Source organism: Culex quinquefasciatus, chromosome 2, assembly GCF_015732765.1.
Source record: "Culex quinquefasciatus strain JHB chromosome 2, VPISU_Cqui_1.0_pri_paternal, whole genome shotgun sequence".
Taxonomy (NCBI): Eukaryota; Metazoa; Arthropoda; class Insecta; order Diptera; family Culicidae; genus Culex; species Culex quinquefasciatus.
Genome location: NC_051862.1, coordinates 112,527,676 through 112,538,672, shown reverse-complemented (window position 1 = coordinate 112,538,672; position 10,997 = coordinate 112,527,676). Strand labels below are relative to the sequence as shown.

Here is a 10,997-nt window from a genome sequence, read left to right as displayed (position 1 = left end):
AGATTAGTATACGAAATTGAAAAGGTTTAATTTTCCGATTTATATCGTGAAAATTATTCAAAATTATTTGACGGATCGTACTCTGCAGGTATGTTATCAGAATAGCAAATCTGATCAACTACCTGTACGTGCCGGCGTCCCTCAAGGAAGCATTTTGGGTCCAATTTTATACAATATTTTTACTTCTGACTTGCCTGATTTGCCCCCAGGATGTCAAAATCACTTTTGCTGATGATACAAGCATCTCCGCCAAAGGTAGAAGCCTTCGTGTCATCACAAGAAGATTACAAAAGCTTGGATATTTTCAATTCTTATTTGAAAGAATGGAAAATTACTCCAAATGCTGCAAAACTCAACTTATTATTTTCCCTCACAAACCAAGGGCTGATTTTCTTAAACCAAAAAGTCATCACATTATAAAGATGAATGAGGTAAATTTAAAGTGGGAGGATCAAGTGAAATATCTTGGACTTGCTTTTGACAAAAACCTTACTTACAAGGATCACATTGTAAGTATCCAGGTTAAATGTAACAAATATATTAAATGTTTGTATCCTCTTATAAACAGGAATTCTAGGCTTTGTCTCAAGAATAAACTGTTAATTTATAAACAAATTTTCAGACCTGCCATGCTTTATGCTGTGCCGATCTGGACAAGCTGTTGCTTAACCAGGAAGAAAAAACTTCAGAGGATTCAGAACAAAATTCTGAAAATGATTCTGAAACTTCCTCCCTGGTTCAGCACCAGTGAACTTCATCAATTAGCCGAAGTTGACACTTTGGATGTTATGTCCAATAAGATAATTGATGCATTTCGACAAAAATCATTGCAGTCTTCAGCTGCATTGATCCGCTCTTTATATAGTTTATAAGTTAGTTTTAAGGTATCCCTTTTCCCTTTTGTACATGTAGGACCTCCTACATTTGAAATCACTGAATAGCGAAAGCTACAATATTTCATGAATAAATGAAAGTTGCTAGTATTTAAAATTGAGGTGAAAAGTCATCGATTGTGATTGGACACTCAATAATATTTTAACTGAATGAATGTACATGGAAGAGAAAATCAAAATAAATATAAACTAAAAAAAAAAAAAACTGGCGGTATCCCGGGTAGTTTCGGAAAATTAGAAACGCCGAAAGCAGCCTCCGATGACTGTTTGCGATCTTTTGGGACGGCGCCGAGTTCCTTGGTCAGGGGCGTTGAAGTTCGCCCTGCGTTAAGCTGGTTCACCGGATTTCCATACAGTTGGTTAATAGACTCGGTAGGGTCGGTCATCGGTTTGTCGATGCCATGGCCGGAATTCTCGGCCATTCCTTGGTCCATTATCCAATCTTGGACTCTGTCCGTGGTCGTCCGGCTACTACGACCGCTGCTACGGGACTTGGCGTCTCCCTTCTGGCTCAACAGTTCATGTCTTTTGGCCATCAGCTGTTTCTTGCGTTCTAACAGCAGTGACATCTGATCCTCTAGTTGTAACTCTTCTTCTACTCTCCGCAGTTCCGCGGAAATCTGCGAGCTGCGCACGCTCACACTCGATGCAGAACGCACTGATGGGGTATTTCTTGCCGGGCGTAACTGGGCGCAGGTCTTGCAAACGAACGGCTTCAGGTACACCGTATCTATTGTGATTCCTGCGCACGAAAAGTGGTAGTAGATTTGGCACTGCCCGCATTGCACCATACAGCAATTCCCCACGAAAACAGCATGATTCGAAAAAAAAGTTCTCCGATCGGGCTCAAAATTTTTCTGGGGGATCCTTGGCCGAAATAATTAGACCCGTATTTTTTTGTTTGGCCATTAGGGTGACCTACGCCGTGTTAGGGTGGTCCGAAAAATGGCAATTTTCGTCGATTTTCGCAAAAACCACTTTTTCAAAATCATATCTCCGCGCCATTTCATCCGATTTTAGCTGTCCTAGACGCAAAGAAAGGTGATTAGTTTGGCTATTTGGGAAAAATAGTAGAAGTTTCGAAAATCTAGCTTAACATTTGAAAAGGTCATATGAAAACTTAAAATGCTGTTTTGAAGGTCTCGGGACCAAAGAGCCTATGTCTGAAAATATTTTATCGGAAAATTTCACATAACATATCAAAAAATGGTGACGTTATGTTTTCGATACTCTGAGATACGATTTTTTGAAAATAAAAACTGTGTTTTTCGAAGCGCCACGCGCAAAAATTGGAAAATGACGAAAGCGGGAAAAAATCGACTTTTTTTCACTAAAACTGCGATAACTTTAAAATTTCAGCGATGACCTATAGATGTTATGGTACCAAAAGTTGCGTCTTTTAATTACGAAAATTTTAGTACCCTAACATGTATAGGTCATCGCTGAAATTTCAAAGTTATCGCAGTTTTAGTGAAAAAAGTCGATTTTTTCCCGTTTTCGTCATTTTCCAATTTTTGCGCGTGGCGCGTCGAAAAACACAGTTTTTATTTTCAAAAAATCGTATCTCACAGTATCGAAAACATAACTTCACCATTTTTTTATATGTTATGTGAAATTTTCCGAGGAATCCGATAAAAATATTTTCAGACATAGGCTCTTTGGTCCCGAGACCTTCAAAACAGCATTTCAAGTTTTCATATGACCTTTTCAAATGTTAAGCTAGATTTTCGAAACTTCTTACTATTTTTCCCAAATAGCCAAACTAATCACCTTTCTTTTGCGTCTAGGACAGCTAAAATCGGATAAAATTGCGCGGAGATATGATTTTTTGAAAAAAGTAGTTTTTGCGAAAATCGATGAAAATTGCCATTTTTCGGACCACCCTAACACGGCGTAGGTCACCCTAATGGCCAAACAAAAAAAAAATACGGGTCTAATTATTTCGGCCAAGGATCCCCCAGAAAAATGTTGAGCCCGATCGGAGAACTTTTTTTTCGAATCATGCTGTTTTCGTGGGGAATTGCTGCATATACATCTCGGCGTTGTTCGGACGGACGCAACTCCCACAATCAATATCATCTCCGCCCTCGATGTCAACTGTTGAGGCTTCAAAGACTGCGGGCCGAGCTGCGGGCTCGCCTGCAGCGTCAACACTTTGGAGGTTAATTCCTGCTTGCTGCTTAAATTGCTGAGTTAGAGTTTGACGGGTGTTTGGACGCTGATCATGATTTATTCTGATCAAATGTATGATTTGCGGTAAATCTTCGAGTTTTCTGTACGTGGTGATTAGAACACGGATTAATCCTGGAAGCAGAACACGCTAGTTGCAGTTCAGTTCAGCTCGAAGCTAAAATATTGATTTTTATTAGAGGCCGTCCTCGGCTAAGAAGGATAGAGAATAGTTACATTTAGTGTCCGTTTATAATTCTAACCACTACAGAACGAACTCTTATTTGTAAGCAACCCAATAGATGTGCTGAAATTTCAATCGATTATAATAAATTTAAGTAAATTATAAATTATAAGTGTGTGTGTGTGTGTGTTGTGTGTGTGTGTTCAACCAATCCAATATCCGTAGGCCGGCTACGAAATTATGGGAAAGTATAATTTGTATCAGTCTTGAGTATGCTGATACAGCTTATCGCAGTCCCGGACATTAGGTGGTGTTAGCCCTCGCGCTGCTTCCAATGACCCGTTTCAGAATGACAGAGCTCCTTGCGGTCCAATTCCGAGGTCATTGGGCATTGTCTGGCCCCGCTCAAACATAGACCAAGAACCAGAAGAGTCCTCGACCTATCTTTAGACTTCCAATCTCATAAGGCAAACATGAGATCAGCGCGTATTTAATGGTTAATCAGTAGGCAAAAAGTCACAGTTTCAGTTTGGATAGATCTCACCAAGTTTCTGGAACTTTCGGTAGCCCTTTTTATCGGTTGCTTCAAAGCATCCGAACGTTTTTCAGTCGCAGGGGTCCGGACATCCAGCTGCGGGTCCTCAATCACGGACAGCTTGATCTTCCTCATGCCGATTCAACACATATCCCGGCGAGCGTATTGTGAAGATTTTCCTTAGCAGCCATGAACACGATCCTGCGGTTTCATCTTCAACAGGAAATCGGGATTTACGAAAACCCCCGAAAAGACCGGTGAGCTCTTACGTTTGTTCACTCTTTAACACGATACAAGCTCACAAAAGTTCAAATAACTCTTTGATTAATATAATAAATTTTTACCGAAACATTTTCACATAACAAAACTTCGCGTAAAAAAAAAAACAATTCATTCCGCAACACTGTATCGAAACTGTCAGGCACTCATATTTGACGTGGAAATGAGAGTTCCGTGAGAGCCCCGCTGACGTTTGAAAGAGTGGCGGGCTGCGCAAACCAAAGCAAAACAACAACAAATATGAAGAAGAAATTCACAAATTTAAATTATAAAATTATTGCAAAAAGCTATTATTTGCACTGAACTTCACTGAATTCCTAATCTGGGTGCCTTTTTTGACTACTACACGCGAGCGGATGCTTTGAAAGCTGTAAAAAACATACCGAAAAAATTTTAAAATCGCAGACCGATCGAACGCGCTTCTTTCTCGTTTCACAGACAAGCAGACTCTCAAGTAAATTATAAATTATAAGTCCACCTTAATTGTACACGTCTACCGTTGAAGAGATTGCTAATAGACTGATGTCAGAAAAGGCTGACGGAGCGAATTTGAACTTGACGTTCCTTGACCATCTATCAAATGTGACAAATCGAACAAATGTACTCAACAGTTGGCTCCCGTGTCGACGAGGGATACCTACTGCACCGATTGCTCTTAACAACATCTGTAATGGGTTCCGGGCCACCGGGTATAGATGGAAACGAAAAAGCCAACTGTTCGAGCCTGAACATTTCAGCTCGAAGAAAATTTTACTTTGTTTTGACAGCACTGCGGTTGCTTCGATCTCAGTCGCAGCGATGTTGGCAACCATGCCTACGCCGTTGTAAACAACGAAGGGAACGCGCACAAAGAGTGCGCGAAACGACGTGCGTGGCAACAGCGCGCCGTTGACGACGGCGAAGGAGAGAAAGAGAGCGGAAACCCGAACGACGACGAAGAGTGGAGAGTTTTTTGGCGCGCAACGGACTAGTTTGCGCGATCGTTCGGAGAAGAGACAAGTCTATCGCAAGCAGCCGAACCGGTCGGACGTCAAGTCGAGCGCGTCGCGATCGTCGGAAGCAACACTAAATTAATCACTTAAGCTAAGTTTTAGTCGTAAAATAGAAAGTAGTGAGAGAAATTCTAGTGTTGTGTTTGTGTTTGCGATACTTTCGACCCTCCCAAACTGGTTCCCCAAGTCCGCCTGCAGTTAAGTGCAAAAAATACAGTCCGCTCCGAACATGGTCCGAACGACCCGGATTAATTGAACCAGAAGTGCCGGGATTTGCGGGGACAGTGAAGGACAAAAGGCGGAGGGTCGATTCTATCGCGGCAAGTGGGCACAAGGCCCACTGAGTGAAAAAAGACGCCGCGGAAAAAAGTGAAAAAAGACGCCATTTTGGCTCAAAAAAGTGCAAAGAGTGAAAAGTGCTAAGCGACGCCATCTTGGATGCGTCCAGAGCCTTCTGAAGCCGGAAAAAGGTTCCGGAAAGAAGGTTCAAGTGTAGTGAAGTTCCGGCCAAGAGGACACAAAGTTCCCCCAAGTACCGCGATTACAGACTTGGCTGTTTTCCGTGCTTGGTTCGGACACTGGGTCCGATCGTTGGTATTCTTCTTGTGCCGGAAACTGCCATAAAGTGCCTGCAATAATTCCCGGGAGCGGCGCTGAGCAAGGACGCGTCGACTCCAGAGAAGAAGAAGCGGAAGTTGCAGGCAGAGTCGGAAGAAGCTTTCGGGAATTGGTCCTGTAAGTGAACGCTGAAGAAGAGGAGCGAAAACCTTCTGCGAACTTGGTCCGGAAGTGAAGACGCTCGAAGTGAGAAGACTTGCGCGAAAGTGGTTCCGGAAAACGCGAAGAACGTTCTGGAAAGTGGTTCCGGATGTTCGACGCAAAGTGAAGTGAAAGCGAACGGTTCCAGCAGCCGTTCCGAGCTCAGTGCTCCACCACTGTAGCATCGGTGGCCAAAGCGCTTTGCCCGAGGAAGTCACCGGAGAGGCTGGTGAACTCGGAGAAGGCGGCCACACCGAAGAAGAAGACCGGCGGCAAGTCCGGTCACTAAGTGCACTGAGTGATCCCCTGCGGAGCGAGCAGTGTAAAGAAGCTGGCGGAGATGGAGCGGTTCAGCGACGTCGTCCACCAGCGTGAGCTGGCTCAAGGTAAGCTTGTTACAATTCTTGACAGCTTGGAAGATGCCACGACGCTCACATGGGCAGCGTTGAAGACGTGTCAGAAGGAGGTAGAAGCCGCGTACAATGCGTACCATACGGCGTACGGGCAGATCCTTGGCATGGTTCCGTCAACATCACGGGACGAGCAAGATGCCCTCTACGACGCCTTCGACGACCTGCACACAGAGGTCCTGACGGTCATCGAAGAGAAGCTGCTAGAAGTGAGCCAGCCCACACGACGAAGAAACGCGTACACGCCTGGTGTACCACAATGGGTGGACGAGATAACGAACGCAACAACCGCTAAGATCGTCGGATGCGCCAACGAGACGACCATCGACGAACCCCCGAAGCGTTCCGGGAAGCTGCTGGCAGAGCAGCTGGACACGGAAGATCGGGTACGACCGGAGTTTACCATCCCGCATGGTGAACGGTCCGAGAACAACCACAAGATCGAGAAGTCCAAGACATTCATCGACACATGCAAGATCGCTGACGAGAAGGACTCGTCACATCCCACCAAGAAGCCACCCGGACAGAACGCTACGGATGATCCGGGTCAGCAGATGATGGTCTCGACCGCCGGAAGTGAGCCGGCACAGAAGTGCGACGTGTGCGGACTAGGCCAGCACAAGAGCTGGAAGTGTCCGCAGTTCCTGGAGATGGCAGTCCCCCAGCGGCTGATCAAGATGAAGGAGAAGCAACTCTGCTTCAATTGCCTCCGGACGGGACATACCTCGGCGCAGTGTGTGTCCACCGGAGCGTGCGCGACGTGCGAGGAGCGGCACCACACCCTGCTGCACGCCGAGTACCAGAGAAACTCAAAGCAACCGACAACACAAACGAAGGTGGAGCAACCTGGTGCTCCACAACAAGCCGAATCGGATCAAGTGACGCCAGAGGCCAGCTCCTCTGGACAACTAGCGCCGGACGCGCTGTCAGCCGTCGCGGACTCTCAGAATAAACCCTGCACCCCACACCCCTGCCGTGGTTTATTGATAGCAGCAAGCAAGACACATTTGACGAAAGACATCCTGGACAAACACAACGCGAACAAGTTGGCTGGCGTCGAGCAGATGCAGTCACGTTCCAACACCATGGCGATTCCTGCTGGAGTTCAACTCGCCGTCAGAGTCAACTTGGTGGCTCTGCGCGAGACGAGCTTCAGCCAGGTCTTGGACGGCACGATTGGAAGCGGTGCAGCACGTGAAGAAGCGGTTTGGGCTCAAGCCACGGCGTTTGAGAACGAACCCAAGTTGAAGCAGCACATCGAAGAACATGAAGGTGGACCGCCCTACAAGAAAGCGAGTGAGGTGAGCGATCCAACGAATGCGAATAAAGATTACCTGTCGTTCCATGCAGTAGCACGTACACCAAAGACGACGCTGGCTTTCCTAGCTGAGCGTTTCCTGCTAGAAGGCACGAGATTGGAAGTGACGGGGTGCAGCATTTTGCTGCAATCGAACGCATTGTGGCTCGTGGAGCAGATGATGGAACGTACAAGAGCGGCATCGGCACCGTACAAGGCGGCTGCAGTTGACTTACAGCTGATGATCGGTGAGCGGTCGAAGTATCCACCAGCTGCAGCACCAACGAACAAGAGGCAGAAGAGTGGCACTGGAGGAATTCACCCATACGAGCGGTCGGTGTACGCCGATCCACTGAAGCGAGTGTCACCAGACGGGACAGAAGAAAGTCCATTGAGAAGCAGAACAAGATGCCGGTTTTCGACAATCGGCAAGCACCAACAATCCCTGGAGTACATTCCACAAGTCGGCCAGGCCTTTTGGCGGCCCCTGCGACTGTCAATTGCGCTGACCGGCACATTCTGTAAGAACGCAACGAAATTAAGCCCAGTTTTGGACAACAGGGCGAAATGGGTTCGCATCGACTTGCGGATCCCAAGAGCTCCCGGCGAAGAAGTGAAAGAATACTTACCTGGCCAACGTACGGCCCAACGTGGAAGGCGAAAGAGTGACCTTTGGATCGCCTGGAGATCAACGGCAGTTCTTCGCGGGTGGAGGATGTTCGAGCCTGAACATTTCAGCTCGAAGAAAATTTTACTTTGTTTTGACAGCACTGCGGTTGCTTCGATCTCAGTCGCAGCGATGTTGGCAACCATGCCTACGCCGTTGTAAACAACGAAGGGAACGCGCACAAAGAGTGCGCGAAACGACGTGCGTGGCAACAGCGCGCCGTTGACGACGGCGAAGGAGAGAAAGAGAGCGGAAACCCGAACGACGACGAAGAGTGGAGAGTTTTTTGGCGCGCAACGGACGAGTTTGCGCGATCGTTCGGAGAAGAGACAAGTTTTTCGCAGGTAGCCGAACCGGTCGGACGTCAATTCGAGCGCGTCGCGATCATCGGAAGCAACACTAAATTAATCACTTAAGCTAAGTTTTAGTAGTAAATAGAAAGTAGTGAGAGAAATTCTAGTGTTGTGTTTGTGTTTGCGATACTTCCGATCCTCCCAAGCTGGTTCCCCAAGTCCGCCTGAAGTGAAGTAAAAATACAGTCCGCTTCGAACACCAACTTTCTTGCTAGAAATGGGTCAGAAGGGCACTTTATTGACCCAGAACCCTTCTGTGGGGTCTCAAAAATCGTATTAAAAATGGAGTTTGTAAAATATGAGGAAAAGACGATTCAGTTGAACTGGACGAAAACACAATTACTGAGACAATCTAGGGAGTTCATCACTCCCTCTACTCAAAAATAAAAAAATAAATACTCAATCTGAACAAGAAATATCTTGATATCTATATCGGGCTTATAACAGGACACTGTCCGTCTAGATATCATTTGAAAAAGCTAGGTCTTAGTCAAATAGATATCTGTCGGTTCTATGACTGTGAAACCGAAACATCAAAACATCTGATATGCGACTGCAGCGCACTATCTGCAAGGCGAAGGCAGATTCTTAACAGGCCTATTTTAAGCCCTAAAGAGATCTGGCAAGAACACCCCAGTAAGGTAGTTGATTTCATTTTAGAAATTATACTTGAATGGGGCATACCGCAACGTCAGCCAATGACCGCTACCCTAAATGGTAACGTCAAATCAAAATCAAACCATCCACATTAACGACCCCCGGGTCTTTTGTGGTCTCTATTGCAAGTTTCTGAGCACCAAAACCTCTTTCTACTCCAAGCACCCAAACCTCTTTCTACTCCAAGGAACCTTCCACCCCAGTGTTTGAACTGACGACCTTTGGATTGCGAGTCCAACCGCCGCCAGCGATTCCACCGGAGTAGGCTTGGTTTGGTGTGTTTTTTGTTCTTATGGCATGGAGACGACTCCTACACCTGGAATGACTTAACGGCCTAACAACAACCAAGGCCGAGACCGACATTTTACTTCCTCATCCGATGAAAGGTTGGAGCAGATGGGAATCGAACCCAGAATCATCCGCTTACAAAGCGGACAGCGTAACCATTCGGCCACGCACTGCCCCACAAATGGTAACGTGTCATCCTGAAGTCTGCGATAATAAAATGGGTATACGGTATACCACAATAGATCAAAGTCATGGTCGCAGTGGTCACAACCCAACAAAAAAAAAAAAAAAAAAAAAACGGAAGCAACCTGCTAGGTGCAATTGTTTTGGAGATACTGGTCCTCAAAGTAGGGGCCTCAAAAAGGACTTTCTTCGGTTGTAGCAAGTTCTCGGTTGCCACGGTGTCCAAAACCGGTTCTGCCGGTCGAAGACATTCAGGCTTTCATTTGCGGCCAAGACATCCAAAATCGGTAACAGCAAGCTTCCCATGCGCCAGTGCCAACGCACACCGCGGGTTTGGTTTTCTAGCTTCGGTACGTGCCTGAACCCATTTGTGTATTGGTATCTTGGTACATCGTACCAGCGCACCACGACACTCTCGGCTCGCCCCATCGGTTTTGTGTCTGGCACTCACCCATGGCATGAACCCAGCGTGCCGTGGTACGTGTCGTGGTATTGAACCCGTTTTGTACCGCCAGCGCGTACCACGACACGTACCTCGGCTCGTAACGAGTGAAGCACCTTGGCTCATATACCGGGTTCATGCCATGGGTGAGTGCCAGACACAAACCGACGCGGCGAACCGAGAGTGTCGTGGTGCGCTGGTACGATGAACCAAAATACCCTCGGTTCGTGTGAGTCGGGTACGGGTGTAAACCGAACAAAGCAGGCGCAAAGCAAACCCGAGGTACAAGCGAACCGCGTGTACCGCACGGTGCAGGGAAGCTTGGGTAACAGTCTTGAATTTTGGCAGCCGAAAACATTTCTGGGTCCTATAAACCCGGAATACCATTCGTGTATGTAAAAAACGAAGACCATAGCCAGGTTAATATCAATAGTTCATAAACACAAAATTGTAGTATTATTTAAGGCTGTTTAATGTTTTGATTATTTTTAATAAACTTACTCCAATAAACGTAGCAGGTCGGCGAAATGGAATTGTAAAGTCAAGATCTCCAGGCCACCATTCGGGTTCACTGTATTCATCAGATGTTGCAATTTGAATGAATCCTAAGGAACATTGCACCATAAATGGAATGAACTTCTCCAGTTGTACTTCAGTTATTTTTTCCAATGAGGTTGGATATCCTCCAGTAAACAGCAATGGCAAATTTGATACCATATTTTTGCAATTTCCTTGATCCATTGTTAACAACTTGTTAGTGCAGCACCTGGAAAAATAAAGTAGCATGACATACAAAATAGGTGATGTTGCCCTACGTGAGGTGAGGCAGTGCATTTCTTACTTAATAAAATATATTGACGGTGTTCATAAATTATTATAAATATGTCTT

The 10,997-nt window shown here is 46.1% G+C and overlaps 1 long non-coding RNA gene across 1 annotated transcript; it reads right to left on the bottom strand.

Annotated features, from left to right (window-relative positions):
• Positions 1-3,187: 3,187 nt before the first annotated feature.
• On the bottom strand, positions 3,188-4,590 carry LOC119768013. Its single transcript, XR_005277854.1, has 3 exons — positions 4,539-4,590; positions 3,300-3,369; positions 3,188-3,240 (listed from the first exon to the last, which is right to left on the bottom strand). It is a non-coding gene; the product is annotated as an uncharacterized LOC119768013 (long non-coding RNA).
• Positions 4,591-10,997: the final 6,407 nt, after the last annotated feature.